Source organism: Felis catus, chromosome A1 (assembly GCF_018350175.1).
Source record: "Felis catus isolate Fca126 chromosome A1, F.catus_Fca126_mat1.0, whole genome shotgun sequence".
Classification (NCBI taxonomy): Eukaryota; Metazoa; Chordata; class Mammalia; order Carnivora; family Felidae; genus Felis; species Felis catus.
In genome coordinates this window covers 120947684-120971262 of record NC_058368.1, presented here as the reverse complement: position 1 = coordinate 120971262, position 23579 = coordinate 120947684, and the positions used below count along the sequence as shown (strand labels likewise).

Genomic DNA, 23579 nt, shown 5'->3' with positions numbered 1-23579 from the left:
AGTAACTGTAATTCTCTTGGTTGAATAAGCAAACCTTTAGAATGAACCAGTTAGTGCAATGAAGGAAAAAATTTCTGAGAAACACTATCAGTCTCTGATATTGTCGGGAAATGAAACCTGTGGTTACTCAAATACTTTAAATACAGTTACCATGAAGACCATATACAGATTACAAAATTAAAAGGACTATAGAAACCTTGACTTCTCCCCATCCTGCCAACAACTCAGTGAACCTTAAAACACAATGTAGTTTTGAGACCCATTCACCATTCCTGACTCCCAACACAACCTCCTCACATCAAACATGGGTACCATCTCTCATTTGAATCTGAACAGCATATTAACTGCTCTCCTTATGTCAGCCCTGAACCAACTCTTACCCATGCTAAGCTTCTTGCCAAAGTAACGACGACAGTGGTCATTTGAAAACATAATTCATACCAAATCCTGTAATCACCTCCTCCCTCCCGCCCACCAATGGCTTCTCATCTCACATAGAATTAAACCCTTGTCCTGCACAGGCATGGCACCAGGCTACTTCTCTAACTTCATCTTCTAATAATCTTCCAGCCACACTGGCCATTTTGCAATTTCCTGTTTGTGTAAAGCAGGCTCCCACCTTAGGGCCTTAACATCTATTTTTAAATAGCTAACTAAATGAAAATGGGTCCTAGATGAACAAATGACAAAAATGTGCCATCATCTAATGTTAATGATTTACCCAATTCTGCGGATCTGTGAGGCAGTAAAACCATCCTACCAGATGTGTTGTGGTGAAGGTAATGTTTTCCTTTTGAAAATTTTTTGGACACATCTTACATGTCTTGGAAGCCATTTGCACATTGTGTCTTATACAGAGTGTCTAATTACCCAAAATATACATTCTCTGTAAGATCATCAGGCAATCTGCTATTAAGCACACGTGTATTAACCTCTCCTGCTTCACTCATAACCTACCCATACGTACTCCCCCCATGAAGAGGTATGTCTTCTTTATTAAATATTCTTTCTTAGGACATATGAAGTATTTTCAAAAAAATATATTTGTAATGAGATTTTGAATGATCACCTCAACTTGGAGAAATCACCCCTTTATCAAAGCCAGCTCCTCCTGTTCTTTCAGGAAGACCTATGATCTCTGGCTATTAACTGAGCGTTTTATGGGCTGAAAATGGAAATGGAAGACATGAGAACCATAATTTAAATCATGATATGGCTTCTCAATTAAAGTGATATTAAAAAGCAGTAAAACCCTCCACCTCAGCCCCCAGGTACAAGGGTTGCAGAATAATTAGAATTCCTTCTCAGAAAGTAAGAAAAAGAATGTTTTAGTCTAATACTGCTTATAGCACATACAGAAAGTCAAGAGAAAACCAGAAAAGGAGCAAGGAAGGTGCCTTGAACGTTTCCTTTGCCCATACTGGCTGGAGTTTTTTTCTGGTATCAGAAAAGTAAAAATCAGTGCAATCTTATCTACCAGAACTGCTAGGTCAGTCAGGCCTTGATGGCCTTGGCTCCAAGTGGCTGCTCACACAGACAGTGGAGCTCAGAAATAGCTCCTAACACCTGCTCCCTTGGCCCAGGAGCTCTGTGAGAATAGGACTGTGGTTGGGTTTGAAGTCTTTTTCAAGTAAGTATCAAGATGTGATTCTACAGTGGAAACGGTCACACTTTGTGAAGAGAGGAGTGTAAACAGTCTGATGTACATATCTACATTTGTCTTCTAGCCCAAAGTCGTGTCTATTCAACTCCTGTCTACTTTCAAGGGACATCTTGACATTTCATCACTACTTGTGTTTTTTTTTCCTTAAGGACAACTGATGAATGCTGGGCCCTGACCAATGATGTGAAGACTGTGCCTGCTTCTAGGAACACAGGAGCCAAGTGAAACCATTTGATAGACACATCTAGACACCAACTATATGATGATAATTACAATGATGATCACGGAGACTTAATATGTTCCAGGTACTTTGCTAAGTTCTTTAATTATCTAAACTTGATCCTCATAAAAATTTTATGGGATAAACATTGCTATATTATATTAGCATTCCCATTTAATAGATGAGGAAAATAAAGCCTAGGTTAATGAATTCTATACTGCTTTCTCAAGAAGGATATAAAGTTATCTAGCTTCACCCTTTAAAAATGACTTTTAGGGGCACCTGGGTGGCTCAGTCGGTTAAGCATCTGACTTCGGCTCAGGTCATGATCTCATGGTCCATGAATTCAAGCCCCGCGTCGGGCTCTGTGCTGACGGCTTGGAGCCAGGAGCCTGTTTCGGATTCTGTGTCTTCCTCTCTCTCTGACCCTCCCCCGTTCATGCTCTGTCTCTCTCTGTCTCAAAAATAAATAAATGTTAAAAAAATGACTTTTATAATGTTTTTCAAAATTAGTACATTAAATAAATGCTTTGAATTGAAAACCCCTATTAATTATAGCACTAGGTGCAAAGCATACCACATAATCAGCCACTAAAACCCTAACATCAGTTGTTTTATCTGATTAGGATGGATGGATGAGTTTTTCTCTTTGAAGACAGTTGGGTTTCATGAACAGTTAGTGAACAAACTGAAAGAAATGGAGCAGAAAGGGTGATTCCAAAATTGTGGAGAAAAGGCACATATTGCCTATGGCAAGGGGAACTGGGTGACTGGGGAAGGGGATCAGAAAAAGTCTCCTATTTTAAGAAAAAAGAACTCTCCGGCACTGTTGGTGGGAATGTAAATTGGTGCAGCCTCAGTGTAAAACACTATGGAGGGTTCCCCCAAGAAATTAAAAATAGAGGTATCATGATCTAGGAATTCTAATACTTGTTATTTATCCAAACAAAATGAAAACACTAATTTGATAAGATAAATGCACATTGATTGAGCATTGCTCAATTGATGTTTATTGCTACATTATTTATAATGATCAAGATATGGAAGCAGCTTAAAAGTCACCAACAGGTAAAGAAGATTATGTGTGTATACACACAAAGTACCTGTACACACACATGTGTGTGTGTGTGTGTGTATATATATATATATATATATATATATATATATACACACACGTGTGTGTATACAAAAAATTCATTGTATACAATGCGATATTACACAGCCATAAAAAAGGATGAGATCATGCCATTTCTAACAACATGGGTGGACCTAGGAGGTATTATGGTAAGTGAAATAAGCCAGACTGAGTAAAACACCATATAATTACACTCATGTGGAATCTAAAAAACAAAATAAATGAATAAACAAAAAACACAATCAGACCTCTAATTATAGACAGCAAAATGATGGTTGTCAGAGAGGAGGGAAGTAGGCAGATGAGCAAAATGGGTGAAGGGGAATGGGACATACAGGCCTCCAATTACAAAATAAGTAACTCACAGGAATAAAAGATAAAGCACAGGGAATAGTGCTGTATGGTGACAGACTGTAGATATACTTGTAATAAGCATAACATATAGAGCTGCTGAATCACTATGTTGTACACTTAAAATGAATGCACTGTTGTGTGTCAACTAAAAATTTTTTTAAAGATCTAAAATCAATATTCTACTAATAAAAGTCTCTGATTTTACTGTCTAATCTTTTGTACCTTTCACATTTACAGCCTTTGTGTATACCTTGTCTATTCCAAAAATTATGTTTTAAGTTGGTATGTAAAAAGGACAAGGAAGAACCCACAAGACCATTATTCTCCACTTCAAAATTCTGCCTTGAGTCTGAGTAGACTCTATCAATAATATCCCATTACTTGTAAAGATTACCTTGCATTTATCTTGTAACCTATTCTTCTCTTTCTTAGCTCAGATAAGGGAAGCCAGGCTCCCAATAAATTTCAGCTTGCAAGTCCTCCTGAAAGAAGTGGATGAATGAAAAGACATTGTATTCCCCAAATAACCAGGCTGAGTCCATGGGGAGGGTATAGGTGGTGTGCCTGCCTGTTTTAGGAAATGCACCTGACATTGCAACAAGGGACCACTGCTACTATTTTAGACCAACACACACAGAGTTTATAAATAACATACCTAGGATTATCTTATTCCTGTGAGTACTACAGTCTAAAGTCTGATGAATTTTCAAAGAGAAAATGTACACAGAAAATATGGCTTTGGCACTTCTCTGTCATGACATATTCTGCCATTGGTTAACCATGTAGTCTTAGCCAAGTCACTTAACTTCTCTGAGATTCAGTTTTCACAGATATGAGAAATGGAGAAAAGCCCACAATTCTGCTTATCTCACATGATCATGGAGATAAGTGAAAGAAGTGACTATAGACGTATTTTGTCAATGAACGTGAATACAAAAGTATTAGCACAACTATTCCTTTCCTGTTATCCACCCAGTTCCCATTAGGGGTTTTATCCAGAAGATTCTGAGTCCAGCACTCTTCCCTGCAGACCCCCTGCAGCCTATGGAATATTATCGCACAGTTAAGTCTCTTCCAAGGAATTATTAGTAGGTAACTCAATCTGTGGCTCTGTGCCTGACTTACTCCCAGGTGTAGCATGTATTAGGTCCTGCCATCTGTCCCTTACATGAGCCACGTGACCTTGGATAAGTCCTATAACCTATCTGATCTTTGATTTCATATTTACAAATTTGGGTAATAATAGTTTCCCTTCATTATCCTACAGGCTTGCAGGGTGTGTATTAATAAGGCAGTATGTCAAGACATCTCAAAAACACTCAAGACCACAGTCATTGCCATGACATATACTGTCTCTCCCCTTAAAGTATATTCACAGGACAGGGGATTTTACTGATGTATCTTCAGCATATAGAATATTGCCTAGCATATAATATACATTTAGTAAATACTTGTCAGTGAGTGAGTGGCATAAATGCAAGCACTTGACATTATCACCAATATTACTCTTCCAAACTGGTTATGTAAAGTGTAAGGTCTAAAACTCAAAGCATTTTTTCTGTACACATTTATGTGTAATCTAACCCTTCAATGAAAATATATAGAAGCAATTTTCCTCTTGAATACACAAAAAGAAATAGAACATAGAAAAATATTCCCTAGGCTCTATAGTTCCAGGATACCTGCAAACAGGGAGATCACTCCCTGACAATTGAGATCTAAACATTTTCAAAACTAATTTAATAGCAGTATTTTACAATAACATCAAACATCCCTAATAAGGGAAATGCCAAGGCAAAAGATATTAGAAGCCACTAAGGCCTAGCTAAGTAGGAACAGAGATGCTGGGTCTTTGGAGAATGGTTATAATGGTAGCTCCTGAATTTCATGTGCTACTTCATCCCATTGGAAGAAGCCACACTCTATAACCCTTGGGTAAATACAGGCCTCAGAGCCCTGCCCCTTCCTCTTATACAATGCCAATTGTTAACACTTAGAAATGATCACCAGTGGAGGAGTGAAGATGGCAGAGCAGTATGGGGACCTTCAGCTTGTCTCGTCCCTGCAAAGTAGCTAGATCAGCGCCAAACCATTTTGAACATGTAAGAAATTGATGAGGATTAACACGACAATCTGCATTACTTGAGCCACAGAACTTGGCAGGTACACAGTGCAGAGAGGTGAATTGGGGGAGAGAAAAGCTGTGGAGGGTGGGGAGCCATTTTTTGCAGAGAGAGGACACAGAGAGAAAGATAAAGGGGGAGAACAACTGAAACAGGAAGAAATAGAAAATTTGAACAGACACATAACCAGTAAAGAAACTGAATCAGTAGTGAAAACTCTCCCAACAAACAAGAGTCCAGGGCTTAATGGCAAGGGGAAGTCCAGGGGAATTCTGCCAACATTTACAGAAGAGTTAAAACCTATTTTTTTGAAGCTGTTCCAAACAATAGAAATGGAAGGAAAACTTCCAAACTCATTCTATGAGGCCAGCATTACCTTGATTCAAAAACCAGACAAAGATAGCACTAAACAGGAGAACTACAGACCATTTCCCTGAGGAACATGGATGCAAAAATCCTCAACAAGATACTAGCCAACTGGATCCAACAATACTTTGAAAGAATTATTCACCATGATCAAGTAGGATTTATTCCAGGGCTGCAGGGCTGGTTCAATATCCTCAAATCAATCATGTGATACATCACATTAAGAAGAGAAAGGATATGGGGCGCCTGGGTGGCGCAGTCGGTTAAGCGTCCGACTTCAGCCAGGTCACGATCTCACGGTCCGTGAGTTCGAGCCCCGCGTCGGGCTCTGGGCTGATGGCTCAGAGCCTGGAGCCTGTTTCCGATTCTGTGTCTCCCTCTCTCTCTGCCCCTCCCCCGTTCATGCTCTGTCTCTCTCTGTCCCAAAAATAAATAAACGTTGAAAAAAAAATTAAAAAAAAAAAAGAAGAGAAAGGATAAGAACTACATGATATCCTCAATAGATGAAGAAAAAGCACTTGACAAAATACAGCATCCTTTCTTAATAAAAACCCTCAAGAAAGTCAACATAGAAGGAACATACCTAAACATCATAAAAGCCATTTATGAAAAGCCCACAGGTAATATAATCCTCAATGGGAAAAACTGAGAACTTTCCCCTTAAGATCAGGAACACAACAGGATGTCTACTCTGACCACCGTTATTCAACATAGAGTTGGAAATCCTAGCCTCAGCAATCAGACAACACAAAGAAATACAAGGCATTGAAACTGGCAAGGAAGAAGTCAAACTTTCACTCTTTGCAGATGACATGATACTCTACATAGAAAACCCAAGTATCCATCAAAAAACTTCTAGAACTGATCCATGAATTTAGCAAAGTCACAGGATATAAAAATCAACGTACAGAAACTGGTTGCATTTCTATACACCAATAATGAAGCAGCAGAAAGAGAAATCAGGGAATTAATCCCATTTACAAATGAACCCAAAAACTGTTAAATACTCAGGAATAAACCTAACCAAATAGGTAAAAGATTTTTTTATACACTGAAAACTATAGAAAGCTTATGAAAGAAATTGAAGAAATGTCAATACTACTCAAGGCAGTCTACATATTCAGTGCAATCCCTATCAAAATAACACCAGTATTCTTCACGGAGCTAGAACAAACAATTCTAGAATTTGGATGCAAGCACAAAAGACCCTGAATAGCCAAAGTAATGTTGAAAATGCCTCCAAAGCTGGAGGCATCACATTTCAGAACTTCAGGCTGTATTACAAAGCAGTAATGGTTAAGACAATATGGTACTGGCACAAAAACAGACACATAGATCAATGGAACAGAACAGAGAACCCACAAATGGATCCAGAAACATATGGAGAACTCATCTTTGACAAAGTAGGAAAAAAATACCCAACTGAGGAAAGACAGTCTCTTCAGCAAATGGTGTTGGGGAAACTGGACAGCGACATGCAGAAGAATGAAGCTGAACTACTTTCTTACAAACACAAAAATAAACTCGATATGGATGAAAAACCTAAATGTAAGACAAGAAACCATCAGAATCCTAGAGGAGTAAACAGGCACCAACATCTTTTACTTGGGTCACACAGCAACCTCTTACTTGACATGTTTCTAGATCCAGGGTAAAGAAAAGCAAAAATCAACTATTGGGACCACATCAAGATAAAACCTGCAGAGTGATGGAAACAATCAACAAAACTAAAAGGCAATCGATGGAATGGGAGAACATATTTGCAAATGACATATCAGATAAAGGATTAGTATCCAAAATCTATAAAGAACCTCTCAAACTCAACACCCAGAAAAACAATCCAGTGAAGAAATGGGCATAAGACATGAATAGACATTTTTCCAAAGAAGACATCCCAATGGCGGACAGACACATGAAAAGATGCTCAACATCACTCATCATCAGGAAAATACAAATTAAAACCACAGTGAGATACCACCTCATACCCACCAGTCAGATGGCTGAAATGAACAACTCAGGCAACAACAGATGTTGGAGAGGATACAGAGAAAGAACACTTGTGCACTGCTGCTGGGAATGCAAACTGGTGCAGCCACTCTGGAAAACAGTATGGAGGTTTCTCAAAAAATTAACACTAAAACTATCCTATGACACAGAAACTGATCTACTAGGTATTTATCCAAAGGATATAGGAGTGCTGTATCCCAATGTTTATAGCAGCACTATCAACAATAGCCAAAGTATGGAAAGAGCCCAAATGGCCACTCACTGACAAATGGATAAAGATGATGTGGTGTGTGTGTGTGTGTGTGTGTGTATGTGGTGTGTGTGTGTGTATATATATATATATACACACACACACACACACACACACACACACACACACACAATGAAATAGTACTGGTGATGAAAAATAATGAAATCTTGCCATTTGAAACAACATCGAGAGAACTAGAGTATTATGCTAAGCGAAAAAAGTCAGAGAAAGACTAATATCAAATTATTTCACTCATATGGAATTAAAGAAACAAAACAGATGAACAAAGGGGAAGGGAAGAAAAAATAAGATAAAAACAGGGAGGAAGACAAACCATAAGAGACTCTTAAATACAGAGAACAAACTGAGGGTTGCTGGAGGGTTGTTGGGTGAGGGAATGGGCTTAATGGGCGATGGGCATTAAGGAGGACATTTATTGGTATGAGCACTGGGTGTTATAGATAAGTAATGAATCTCTAAGTTCTCCTGAAGTCATTATTACGCTATATGTTAACTAACTTGGATTTAAATAAAAAATAAAACCCCTAAAGACTATACCAAAAAATAGAATTTATGAATCACTAACGTTAAAGAATACAAAATTAATGTACAGAAATCTGTTGCATTTCATATGCTAATAATGACGTAGCAGAAAGAGAAATTAAAAAAAACAATTTCAAATGCACGTCCATCAAAGGAATAAAACACCTAGGAAAAAAATTTAACCAATGAGGTGAAAGGTCTCTATTCTAAAAACTGTGAGACATTATTAAAAAAATTGAAGATGACACAAGCAAATGAAAAGATATACCATGTTCATAGATTGAGAAGAATTAATATTGTTAAAATGTTTCATACTACCCAAAGCAGTCTACAGATTCAATGCAATCCCTATCAAAATACCAATTACATTGTTCACAGAATGAGAATAATCTTAAAATTTCTATAGAACTATTAAACACCTGTATAGCCAAAGAAACCCTGAGAAAGAACAAACCTGGACCTATCACAATCCCAGATGCCAAAGTATACCACAAAGCTATATAATCTAAAAAGTATGATACTGGCACAAAAATACACACATAGATTAATAGAACAGAATAGGGAGCACAGAAATAAACTCAAGCTTATGTGGTCAATTAATATATGACAAAGAATGCAAGAATATACAATGGGAAAAAGTCTCTTCAATAAATGGTGTTGGGAAAACTGGATAGCTGCATGCAAAAGAATGAAAGTGCACCACTTTTTTTATGCCATATACAAAAAGAAACTCAAAATGGATTGAAGACCTAAATGTTGAGAACTGAAACCATAAAAATACTAAAAGATTAGATAGGCACCAATCTCTTGGAGTCAGCCTTAACAACATTTTTGTGTATCTATCTCCTGAGATAAGTGAAACAAAAGCAAAAATAAATTATTGGGCTTCTCCTTCCACTGCTAATGAAACCATTTCTCAATCTTACCCCTAGTTTCTCTTTGCTTAGCCCACTCTCAAGCCTTGGTAAGGTCAGAGACTTGTCCAAGCCCTCTTCTTCCCTAACACCCTCCTCCAGTGACTTTCAACTCACTTCCTTTTAAGCATCTGTCTTCTGAACTTGATTTACTGTATCCCAATAAGTGGTGTCCCTAAGCAGCCTGGTGTAGCAAGAAGAGCACTAGGCTGGGAACCAGAAGGCCCAAATGTGAGCCCCAAATCCCCTGAAACCCAGCTGCAAGATCCTGGGAAAGGCCCAATGCCCTCTTTGAGTACCCAAGTCATTATCAGTAAAATTATACTAATTCACAGGCCTGTGTGAGCACGAACTGTGGAAAAAAAATCTATTGGGACTATGCCAAAATAAAAACGTTTTGTAGAGCAAAGGAAACCATCAGCAAAACAAAATGCCAACCTACTGAATGGGGAAAATATTTGCTAATGATACATCTGGTAAGGGTTTAATTTCCAAAATATATATAGAACTCATACAACTCAACCCAAGACACAAATAATCTAATTTAAAAATGGGGAGAGTATCTGAATAGATATTTTTCCAGGGAAGACATACAGATTACCAACAAACACATGGAAAGAAACTCAACATCACTAATCATCAGGGAAATCCAAATCAGTGAGTTATCCGTTTGCATCAGTCAGAATGACTGGTATCAAGAAGACAAGAAATAGGTGTTGGTAAGGATGTAGAGAAAAGGAAACCCTTGTGTACTGTCAGTAGCAATGTAAACTGCAGCCACTATGGAAACCAGTATGGATGTTCCTCAAAAACTTAAAAATAGAAATACCATATCATCCAGTAATTCCACCACTGAGTATATACCCAAAGAAAATGTAAATACTAATTCAAAAAGATGTATACATCCTTATGTTTATTGCAATATTATTTATAACAGCTAAGATATGGAAGCAACCCAAGTGTCCATTCATAGATGAATAAAGATGTGAACACACACACACACACACACACACACACGAATATTTCTCACCCATAAAGAAGAAAGACATCTTGCCATTTGTGACAACATGAGTGGACCTAGAGAGTATTATGTTAAATGAAATAAGCCAGATAAAGATAAATACCATATGATTTCACTTATATGTGGGATCTAAGAAACAAAACAAATGAACCAAAACAAAAAACAGAAACAGACCCATAAATACTTGTAACAAACTGCTGGTTGCCAGAGGGGAGAGCAGTGGAGAGATGAGCAAAACTGGTAAAGGGGATTAAGAGGTACAAACTTCCTGCTGTAAAACAAGTCACAAGGATAAAAGGTACAGCACAGGGAATATAGTCAATAATTTTGTAATCCCATGGTGTGGTGATAGATGTTAAGTACACTTAATGCAGTGAGCAATGCATAATCTACAGAATTGTGAGTCACACTATGTTGTACACTTTAATGTAACATTGTATGTAAACTATACTTCAAATAAATGAGTAAATGAATAAATAAATCCAGCTAGCTAGATTTATGTATCTATCTACCTATCTACCTACCCATCCATCCATCCATGCAAGAAAATTCAGCCTGTATAAATCACCATTTCAAGCCTCTTTCATGGTACAGAAAATTTTCCACTATACAAAGTTAGCTTAAAAAGCAGAATATAAAATTGCACAGACAGTGAAATTCTAATTGTTTTAATACTAGGAAGTAGTTCTCAACAAGGGGTAACGTCTAGAGAGATTTTGATTATTACAATGGATGGTAGGGAGTTTTGGCCGGCATCTCTACTCTGCTGAGTGGAGGTCAGGGATGCTATAAACATTCTAGAATTCACAGGACATGCCTCAAAAACAAAGAATTATTCCGTCTGAAATGTCAGCAATGCTGAGGTTGAAAAAGAAATCCTGATACGGAGGAAAAATATTTTAAGAAAATATAATAGTCTATGATTTTATTATTGATTCTAAACAATAACACATTTTATAAATGGTCTGTAATGAGCATATTTTTCTTTTGTAAGTGGGTAAAAATAACATTTAAAGAAAAAAATCTAAATTTGCCGTTTCCTTTTTGAAATAAGTCAATAAGTAATGAGGTCAGCATAGAAACAGGTTGAGAAATTGGTCAGGGCATCAAAGGAGGAGGATCAACCGAGCATGAATAAGAATTATCATGGGGTTTTATTTCTGCTCTGAAACTCTGTGGGGGATTTGAGGGGAAATGCCATCAGCCACCTGGGGTGTTGGGAATAAAAAGCAGCATGCTATTATGTGATTCAGATAGTGACCTTCATCTTGAGTCAAGCAGAGGCTATCACAAGAGAGAGGAACAAGAAGTAGGAGGCTATTTTATATAAATACCTAAAATATCCCCAAAATATCTAGACATTCCTTGGAAACTGTATCTTGGAATCTCTTAGAGACTCAACAATATGGAGTAGACATAATTTCCAAATTTATACAATCTTCTGTTTTTCTCTAGAGCTATACCACAATTGAAAACTCTTGAGACACTACAGTTGCCCGTTTAGCCTGGGAAATAGCCTTGTCTTAAGCTGACTGAGAAAACACTTTCATATAATGTTTGACAAGGGGGAAAAAAAGAGAAATTTCTATTTTCTTTTCTGTAAAGTCCATTCCATCACATAAATTCACCATTAATACAGATATGACCTGCTATACCCAATAAGCAAGTTAAAATGAATTAACAATTTAAGTCAGAGAAATATTTCAAAATAGTTACTTTTTTATTCATATATCAAAACTTCCTTGGTATTCAGAAATATTTCCTGGTTTGAAATATCTGAAATGCACAATGATTAAAAGAAAAGGAGAAATGCTCAATCACATCCCCCACATCCCCCTGGGTGCATCCTCCTGCTTTTTCTGTTTTCTATAATTTCTTAAATGAAATTTATAGAAAAAACTTGCATTATTGCAATTCAACATTTTAGAAGAGTTGTTACTGCAGCAATGTAAAAATGACCAAGAATCGTCACTGTTCATATTGTCAACCAGTGAGGCTACAACTTGACTGGAATTTCCTGTCATTTTCCACTCTACCTGGTCACATGTCTCAGGTAGGGCCAGTGATTTCAAGGAAGGGTCCTGGCTAGTCACAATGCCACTATGGACACCATCCCAATCACAGCAAATTATCCTTAGGTATTATGATAGTAAGACATACAATATGTATATAGATATTTCTGGGGGATAGATTCCAAAATAAATGATCTTATACTCTCATATCACATAAACCTAGAATGTAAAAAATGGATTTGGATTGAAATGCAGACTTTTTCGTTTCTGTACTTGGCTCCATTTGCTAACTTTTCTTCCCTTAACCTACCCTACCCTGGCCCCAGCTTCACCTTTACAAGTATTTACTGCCTTTTCTGAACAGAGACTCTGCTGGGCACATTATAGACATCATTCATGCACTCACTCATTCATTCACTTAATTATTTCTGAGTACTTACTATGTGCAGTACCTCTTTAATCTTCACAAAGATACATAAAGTAGGCAATATTTAATTCATATCACAGATGAGAAAATGAAGATCACAGAAATTTAAATTAATTGTTTAAGGTCCTGTAGATACCAGAAGTATAACAAGGATTTAATTCAGCTGCTGAGTTCAAAGTTCATTCTATTACACTATGTATTTTTTAATGTTTGTTTATTTTTGAGAGAGAGAGAGAGAGAGAGAAAGAGAGAGAGAGAGGAGAGAGCATGAGTGGGGGAGGGGCAGAGACAAAAGGAGACAGAGAATCTGAAACAGGCTCCAGACTCTGAGCTGTCAGCACAGAGCCCGACACCAGGCTCATACCTACAAACCGTGAGATCATGACCTGAGCCGAAGTCGGATGCTTAACCAACTGAGCCACCCAGACGCCCCTCTATTACACTATATTGTCCCTTAACATCACACTGCTAGCAGACATATAATTTTAGGGATAACAATAACATGCCTTTTTCAAATAAGCTCCTTTAAAGGGGTTTGATATCTCATAGCTAGAGATATATTCTTTTTAGTTGCAGAATAATCTGTCTTTAATAAATAACTCAAATATGAAAGACAGAAGTTATTCAGTCATTTTTACTTTAAAGTAAGTGACTTCTCAGATCTTCTTATGAGAGGAGTTGATGGAGAAAGAGAATGAGAGCTTAGGGCAAATGAATAAAAGGAAGAGAATGTGGTACCAGAGTGTAAAGGAAGAAAGAATTGCTGGACAGTATGAAAAATCAGTTCATCTCATTTCCAATCTGACCTGAGACATACCCTTTCTTTTATTTCATTATTGGCCAAGAGATTAGATAGACAGGTAGTAAGGAGCAATATGTGTGTTTGGAATTGATTGGTTTAAATCTTTTCTCCTCTGCTTGTTGATTATATATACTTTGTCAAGACAATCTCTAAGCTTTACTTTTCTCATCTGTAAAAGGGAAATGAAACTGCTTATCCGACTGGATAGTCCTAAAGTTGAAATTATACAGTATCCACTTAATGATTGTTAGTCTATAAATGACAATGAGTAAGTCATTAAAAGATGGAGAAATATACATGAATTCAAAATTGTACATTCAAAAACGTCACTGATTCAAAACTGGTCAAAGGACGGCATCTCAAAGTTAATGTCACCAAATATTCTTGTATTGCCCCACACTTTTAAATGCCATATAGCTAGGTTGGGGTCATACAACTAATACTGGTTAGCGAATTGTGAGCACAAGTACACAGAGGAAGCTTGGAGCGTAAGTGAAAAATGAACTTTGGTGTGCAAATTCACTGAGATGTGTGGGGTTAACTTGTTATTGTAGCACAACTTAGTCTACCCAAATATACTATGAATTTCTACCATCCTGCTGTACAGTCTTTAGTACTACACTTTAGGGCTCCATCCACATGCATGCCCAAGATAGCACTATTATCAATGAATTGATGATCATTAGCACCTCATCATTCTTAAGTGTGCCAAAAAGCTAGGAGGAACAGCTGATAAGAAAGATGATAAAATATCAGGCTCCAGAAAGATCACAATAAACTGAAACAATGATCCAAATTAAATATTCTAGAACGAAATTTGTATAAATACTGAGTCTTATACACATAGCTCCAGAAAGTCAACTTTTCAAAGACCAAACTGTAGAGATGTAATGGGGCAGTAGTGGGTATGAGGAATTCTGCAGGATATTACCATGCCAGTAATTGTTCAGTAAATGTACATATTGTAACTATAAAAGCTAATTTAGACCTACATTAAAATGCATCTTAAATAAGCCATTCAAAGTCCCATTCTCTTATGCTAGCCAAATACTCCTTGAATACAGAAAGCCATCTTCTTTATTTGAAGGTAATAGATCCTTAAAAAAAAGTCCACTTAAAGTTAATTCATTTCAGGGCACCTGGGTGGCTCAGGTGGTTAGGCATCAGACTGCAACTCAGGTCATGGTCTCATGGTTCATGAGTTAGAGCCCAGCATTGGGCTGTGTGCTAAGAGCTCAGTCTGTAGGCTGCTTTGGATTCTGCCTCTTTTTCTGCTCCTCCCTTCCTCACACATTCTCATTCTCTCTCTCTCTCTCTCATTCTGTCTCTCTCAAATACAAATAAACATTAAAAAAATTTACCCTTTCTCTCTGTGCCCCTCCCTTGCTCATGCTCTGCCTCTGCCTCCCAAAAATGAATAAATGTCAACAAAAATAAAAAAAGGGGAGGGTACTTGGATGGCTCAGTTGGTTAAGCGTCAGACTTTGGCTCAGGTCAGGATCTCACGGTTTGTGAGTTCAAGCCCCACGTCAGGCTCTGTGCTGACAGCTGGGAGCCTGGATCCTGATTCGGATTCTGCGTCTCCCTTTCTCTCTGTGCCCCCTCCCCCCTGCCCCATTCAGGTTCTGTCTCTCTCCGTCACTCAAAAATAAATAAATGTTAAAATTTTTGTAAAAAAAATTTAAAGTGAATCCACTTCAAAAGCTATGCTGGAATTTTCCACTTGCTTTCACAATCTCTACTCTCCATCTCTCATCTTGCTCTGCGCCTTAAGAATCTGGTATCTTTGCACTCTGGTATCCAATTAGTTTTGGCCATTTGGAGGCACTAGTGGGAAAGTAGAGGGCAGGAGGAGAGGGAAGTCAAGACTATTTCTTGGCTCCTCTCTGTGTCCTCACTGTGAGTTGGCTGTGTTCCTGCCTCTACCAAAGGTGACACTCTCCATATAGTTACTATCTCTTAGTTCACGTAAATGATTTCCAACTGACTTCCCACTACTGCTAGCCCCAGGGTGCTATATTTTCCCTTGGTAGTTTCTCTAAAACCTCTCCAGATCTTTGTAAATAGTAAACTCTCCTCAATTACCACTGTGCCTTTGCCTTACAACAAAGACCCTGACTGATGTAAATTAAGCAAAATTTCATAGTACATACCAAGTAAAGAAAAAGATACTTTGATTAGGGATTTTATGTTGAAAAATGAAACTGAACTGAAAAGAAAACAAGTTTGTCTTATATGTCTGAATTTATGTTGTTTTCAACTTTGTACTTTTTATAATAAACAAAGCAAAAATAGTCTTTTGTTTTTGGTGTAATTTTACCAATATAACTTGAGGACATTACTGTAGAACACTTTCCATTTTTGCTTATTCTTTCTTCACAATTATAAATCTTTGCAAAAAATTAAATTTTTTTTTAATGTTTATTTTTGAGAGAGAGAGAGAGAGAGAAAGTGTGAGCAGGCAAGGGGCAGAGAGGGAGACACAGAATTTGAAGCAGGATCTGTCTCTGAGCTGTCAGCACAGAGCTCAACACAGGGCTTGAACTCACAAACTGTGAGATCATGAGCTGAGCCGAAATCAGATACTTAACCACTGAGCCACCCAGGTGACCGCAAAAAAATTTTTTTGATGTCTTTGCAACTTTCAGCAAGATATCTCCTGAACATTTTTCTTGAAATCATCCTATTTGAAGCACATATAATTCTTTCCTTTTCTTTAATTTTAATTGATACTATCCCATCACACCCTCCTTTTATAATATTTCCCCACATGCTGGAGTTAGCTCTCCACTTTCATGTTAATTAATGTCATAGAATTCTATATCTTCTGCATGCTTTTCAGTTTAATTTTGCAATTACCTTACATTGGACAAATGGTCACATTAGTGAATTATTATCATGTTACGATGATTATGTTCCCCAACTTCATTATGGCAGTGACTCTAACATGAGTCCTGGACACAGGAGAATCAATGTCTACTAGGATGCATTCTGACCATTAAACTTTGACAGAGACAAAACACACAGAATGCAACTAGCAACCAAGAGGGTTGTGTCCTTATGGCTGAAGGTATTACCAGTATTAAGGCTGCACATCTTAGCAGTTATACCCCACAAAGACCCAAAGATAAACTAAGAGAAGACAGAGAACAGTTCTCTTCCACATGGCATCCACTATGTATGGGAGACCAGCAATAATTTAGTCCTCTAGGCCTGATTCAGAGAGAGAATTTTACCAAAGATTTTATATACACCAATACTACACAATAGCTTCTCTAATTCCAACCTTCTCTGATCACAACAAGACACAGTACAAAAGGATGGTGGACAGAATTTTATATATTCTGTAGTTTAGACTCTATAGTTCAAAGAAACCAAGGGTGGAAACCTCATTGTCCCCCAAAAGTCAAACATCAAAAATATTAAAACCAGTAGATTTTAAAAATTAGGTCTTTTCTGTGTCTTTTCTTTTTAAAAATTTTTTTTTAACATTTATTCATTCTTGATAGACAGAGCATGAGAGGGGGAGGGCCAGAGAGAGAGGGAGACACAGAATCTGAAGCAGGCTCCAGGCTCTGAGCTGTCAGCACAGAGCCCAACACAGGGCTCAAAGTCACGAACTGTGAGATCATGACCTGAGCCAAAGTCAGACACTCAACCGAGCACCCCTATCTTCTGTGTCTTTTCTAATACACATGCTGATTCATAGGGGGGTTCTAATCATCCCAAGGAAAGAAGCTTCCAGATAGAGCTGAGAAAGGACAGAAGTAAAGCAAAAAACAGAGGAACCATTTTCTAACGCATGGTCATTTGAGGCTCCTTTACACTGAGGAGATCATGTGGGAACAAGCAGAAGAGGAAAAACTATTCACTTTTCTTAGCTGGTGCCAAGTCTATTATAACATGAGAAACTTCATGATTAATAGCCCTTTCGAACTACAGTATCTAGCCTTGGCAAGCTTAATGTTTAAATACTCAGCACCAGGTAAGTGGAATATTTTCTTTAGAAAAAGGTGAGTAGTCTGTCTTCAATTATCTGTAGGTTTATCCCATAGAAGGGAATCCAAGTGAAATTCTTTCCCTCTTAAGTGAGGTATTCAATAAATGGTCCTTAGGACTCTGTATTCATCCTTCCTCAACTGTATAATATGCCATTTCTTTTTTAAATATGAAATTTATTGTCAAATTTGTTTCCATACAACACCCAGTGCTCATCCCAACAGGTGCCCCCCTCAATACCCATCACCCACCCTCCCCTCCCTCCCACCCCCCGTCAACCCTCAGTTTGTTCTCAGTTTTTAAGAGCCTCTACGTTTTGGCTCCCTCCCTCTCTAACCCTTTTTTTTTTTTCCTTCCCCTCTACCATGGTATTCTGTTAAGTTTCTCAGGATCCACATAAGAGTGAAAACATATGGTATCTGTCTTTCTCTGTATGCCATTTCCTTAGAAGGCTTCTCAATCACCATTTCCTACCTGTACGTCTACAGTACTTCTCATAGCTTTCCAGAGTCCTGGTCTCAGGCTATCTGATAGTGAAACTAACAGCATAGTTACCTGATCTCCTTCTGCTATTCGATGGCCCAGTACAGTGTGCATCAGAGTCACCAAAGAAGTTGTTTCAAGTTAAAGATTCTCAGGCATCCATCAGAGAATCTGATTCAGTCAGTCCAGACAGCAGACACATTTTTTATCTGTTTTAGAGAGTAGCCAACCTGTATATCTGATCCCCTCAAAATCACTAATGATAAAAAGTCGATATTCAGATCAAATCAGAAAAGGTGAGAACCAGGTGATGAATTCTATTGTATAATGTTGCCTCAATAAACTTCGCTGTAGAGCTGATCATGAGGAAGGCTGAGGATGAGTAGCAGTGAGACAAGATGACTGACTTCAAGCATCAACTCAAGGGTTGACCTGACTGAGTTTGAACTCTAACTCCAAAGCATACTACTTATGTGACCTTGGGCAAGCTACTCGTCCCGTCCGTGTTTCAGCTTCTTCATTGCTAAAGTGATCATCATAATAGCAACTACCTCAAGGCTTAATGTGAGAACTCCAGGAGTTAATGATACAGCTAAAATACATACACTAATATCAACAAATGAGTGAGTCAGTGCAATGGTGGTTAACAATAAATACTGGCTGGCGATGCCTGGGTGGTTCAGCTGGCTGAGTGTTGTACTCTTGATTTCGGTTCAGGTCATGATCTCACAGTTCCTGAGTGTGAGCCCCACATGGGGCTCTGCGCTCACAGTGTGGAGCTGGCTCTCTCCCGTTCTCTCTGTCCCTTCCCCACTGGCTGTCTCTCTCTCTCTCTCTCTCTCTCTCTCTCTCTCTCAAAATATAAATAAATATAAACTAAAAAAAAACCAATAAATATTGGCTGAGAATAGTTTATGATAATAGCTGATTTAACCTTTTCTTATAGCCTTTAAATCTCCACAGGTGAGCCCAATGCAAAACTAGGGATACAGGCAAACTCAGGCAGTTTAGATTTCAAACTTTTTTCCCCAAAGGAAATTGGAGGGGCCCTACAGCATTATGATAGCATTTATTAATAAGATTTCTGACGATCTGACCATCATGAATTCAGCTTTAGCAACATCTATAATTATCCTTTGGAAATTTGCCCTAAGCTGAGACTTGACAGAATCTGTATGAGCAGATTCTGCCTCAGAAATTTTGCTTCCTGCTGCTGTTCCAAGTAAGTTAGTCATTAAAGACACTGGAGAAAAAAGGTTTTTGGAAGGTGAGCAGTTTAACAGTCGGCCATGATTAATAAAATGAAGGAGAAAAACAGCTAAGAAACATCCAGATACTGTGACAGGAAATTCATCTTACTATAGGAAAATAAAGTGTGAATAAACATTTAAGTGGACCAATTTAGCAAGACTGATATCTTGAAAGAAACTATGATAATACTGGTATTTATTATGATTAATATAAGAACTGAAAAATAAGTGACTTTATGATACAATCAAAATGAATAATTATGCATATAGTTTACTACATGTAAAAAGTGGTCAAAGTAACAGTAATTTATTTTTTAAGTAACATTAATTTCAATCATACAATAGTAAAGTCAAATAAGAATATATATATCACATATGTATATATATGTGGATACGTATATGTGTATATACATATGTATGTGTATCTACCTATAATGCATGAGTAATACAATGGAAATTTTCATCTCATTTTAATATTGAGTAGTGGTTGAAACTTTGAGTAGAAAATCTAACACCACATTGTCACTTGACAACTCTGAATGAAACATTTTGGTAATAGATAAAAGGCTTTTTCCAGGAAATAATAGTTTCCTGGCTAGGCAGACCATGAAAATAATGAAGTCCAAAACAGGGTATTTCAGGACAGATTTCTAAAATGCACCCACCCAGACCTCCTCAACCCTAACTACTCAACTTATAGCAAGCAAGGAAGGTGTAGACCATTAAGGTAGAGATCATTACAACCTCTCTCTTCCACCACACTCAAATTCCTTTGCTCTTAAAAATGAGAAATTAGGGGTGCCTGGGTGGTTCAGTTGGTTAAGCGTTCGACTTCAGCTCAGGTCATGATCTCAGGGTTCGTGAGTTCGAGCCCTGCGTCACTACGGGAACTCATAGTGACTATCTGGGAAGTAAGTGTGTGGCAAATAATTCCAACTCTCACTATATGCTAATTCTGAAAAGAATTCTAGATCAAAGGTGTATTATGTAATATTCTTACACAGATTACAGGGCTATTTTACATTTTATGTTATATTAGCTAATATGTATTTAGTACCTGCCAAGCATCAGGGACTTTATGTACTTTTTCTCATTTAGTCTTCAGAGGGAGAGAGAGGCCTAAAGAAGTCCCTCTCACTACCAGGTAGTCTGATAACAAATCCCTTGCTCTTAAGGAGAATTTCTAGATGTTTGTGGCCTCAGTTGTCAATTTCTCACTCTGAGCCATTCCTATTCCCAACCATTCCAGCTTCTGACTGTATGCTTTTGTTCTTCTCTAGAGACAAAACGCTCCACCAGTGCTATTATGACTGCTGTGACTTTGGCCTATCCCTGACCATGTTTTAAGCTCTTCCTTGATGGGACACCTGGGTGGCTTGGTCGGTTAAGCGTCTGACTTCGGCTCAGGTCATGATCTCATGGTCCCTGAGTTCGAGCCCCGTGTCGGACTCTGTGCTGACAGCTCAGAGCCTGGAGCCTGTTTCATATTCTGTGTCTCCTCCTCTCTCTGCCCCTCCCCTGTTCATGCTCTGTCTCTCTCTGTCTCAAAAAATAAACGTTAAAAAAAATTTTTAAGCTCTTCCTTGAATTCTGGTGCTCTAGTTTGCTTCAGAAGGTTAGCCTTCTAGTCCTGTGACCCCCCCCTATTTCAGCCACCTCCCAACCCTTCTCAGTTCTGATACTAATTTCTAAAGCAGACAATGGGCCTGCCATACTTTTTGTGTTGATAATTTGAAGTAGTTGCAGACTTCTAAAACTTGGCATAGTGTTTTTTTTTCCTTTTAGAAAAATAACCTGTGCCAGCAATGGACAAGCAACCAGAGAGCATCCCCACTCTTCAGATGGGACATGAGCTCTCCCATTTGCCATTAGTATTGTCTGCCTGGCCCCTATAAGCTTTTTCATTTTAAATTCAAAACAAGAGTTTGTTTTTTGGTTTTAAAATACTATTCAGACAGGGGCGCCCGGGTGGCTCAGTCGGTTAAGCAACTTCAGCTCAGGTCATGATCTCGTGGTCCGTGTGTTCAAGCCCCATGTTGGGCTCTGTGCTGACAGCTCAGAGCCTGGAGTCTGCTTCAGATTCTGATCTCCCTCTCTCTCTGCCCCTCCCCTAGTCATGCTCTCTGTCTCAAAAATAAACATAAATAAAATAAAATAAAATAAAATAAAATAAAATAAAATAAAATACTATCCAGACACAGTTGTGAATCTCTACCATTTATTAACCAATATGCCATAATCTTGAAAAGAAATAGTGAAGTTTCAGCTGTGTCTTTGCAGGTACCATCACTTGAAGTATGTCAAAAGAAAAAACAAAATGGCCTCTTAGTAAGACTAAAATTTGTGTTTCCACAATCAGCTTTTCTTTAAAAAAAATTTTTTTTTAAAACATTTATTTATTATTGAGAGACAAAGAGAGACAGAGCATGAGCAGGGGAGGGGCAGAGAGAGGAGGAGACACAGAGCCCAAAGCAGGCTCCAGGCTCCGAGCTGTCAGCACAGAACCCAACATGGGGCTCGAACTCACAAACCGTGAGATCATGACCTGAGCTGAAGTTGGATGCTCAACCGACTGAGCCACCCAGGCGCCCCCACAATCAGCTTTTCTTATCAAGGCATGTTTCATGAAGGAACAAAGTTTGAAGAATAGTATCACCTTGCATAGAAGAATAATATTACTGTTCTCTTATCCAGAGTTATGTACTCATACCCCCTTTCATCACAGGACAGATGTGATGATCCAGATGGAGAATTACATTAAGCCTGATGACAACTCTATCTAAGCAACCTATTAGAGGGTCCCACAGCCATCACAATGAACTGAAAGATGGAAGCAATGACCAGCTGTGAGATTACTTGTGATGGGCAGGAACCTCAGTGCTAACCTCCTCTGACAAGTAGTCAATTCCTTGAGCTTCAGTGTTGTGTGTTTTCTATGGGGACTGCAACCTCTGGCTCGATAAAAGAAGCTAATTAATGATAAACTCTGTTATGGAGAATTAGAACTGACAGCTTAATTCTGTACTTGGTTCTGACAACTTTGGTGGGATTTCCTAGGTCCCATCAGTAAATCTGTAAGCACATCAACTGAGGCGACCCAAATAATTACCTCTAAGTATTTCCTGTGTAGGAACCTATCATACAGATACATTCCTGTGTCTACTATGTCATTTATAGCAGAACCACTTGCAAAGAAAAAGAAAGTGGAAACCTTGTGAGTGTCTATTAATGATGAGTAGAGTGAAGACTAAACAAACGAAAATTTAACCAATCTGTTATTAAATGTCAATGAGATGAAATTAGGATTTTTCTTTGTTTGTTTTTGATGACTACAGGCAGGGTTGGCACATTTTTTTCCTATAGAGGGCCAGATAATAAATATTTTAGTTTTACATGCTACAAGAACTGTATCATAACTACTCAACTCTGCTTTATAGCACAAAAGCAGCTGTAGATCTGAGGCAAACAAATGAGCATAACTGTGGTCCAATAAAACTTTCTAAAACACGTGACAGGCTAGGCTTTAACTGGTGGCCACAGTTTCTCAAACCTCTGATAACAAGAATCCTTCAACACTGTAATTAACCTACACAACACCCATCCACACAGATCTTCACACCCTTCTACTAAATCATAGTAGCTAACATTAAGTAGAGAATAATTATTCTGTACCCTGCTAAGACTGTCATAGGCACTAGGTAGAGTAATCTTTATAACAAAATGTTCCTATTATTCCCATTTGCCAAATGAGGCACTGAGACAGAAAGGGTTACATAACTGCTTTTGCTTGTAGAGCTGGGAAGAGACAGAACCAGGATACATCACCTCATTAAATCTGCAGCCCATCTGTGATAAGCTGGGCCATGTGAACATGCAGCTTTAAATCATTAAGCATGATACAAATGACAGTCAAATTATGAGTAATGGCTTTTGCTTTATAGAGAAGGAGGCAGAAATTCAAGTGGATCCACAAAATCCACACAACACGTGGGTCTGGAGTTACTCACAGA

The 23579-nt window shown here is 38.1% G+C and overlaps 1 protein-coding gene across 2 annotated transcripts in view; it reads left to right on the top strand.

The window, feature by feature from the left end:
- PRELID2 (PRELI domain containing 2) overlaps window positions 1–23579 on the top strand; it is a 188831-nt gene that overhangs the window by 155879 nt on the left and 9373 nt on the right. Inside the window, exons 7-8 of one of the 2 annotated variants that reach the window (XR_006599951.1) lie at window positions 1813–1968; window positions 2160–2200. The gene's annotated coding sequence lies outside the window, so the exon portion shown is untranslated. Of the gene's footprint in view, window positions 1–1812; window positions 1969–2159; window positions 2201–23579 lie in introns of those variants that run through there. The other variant, XR_002743631.2, reaches the window with a different exon arrangement.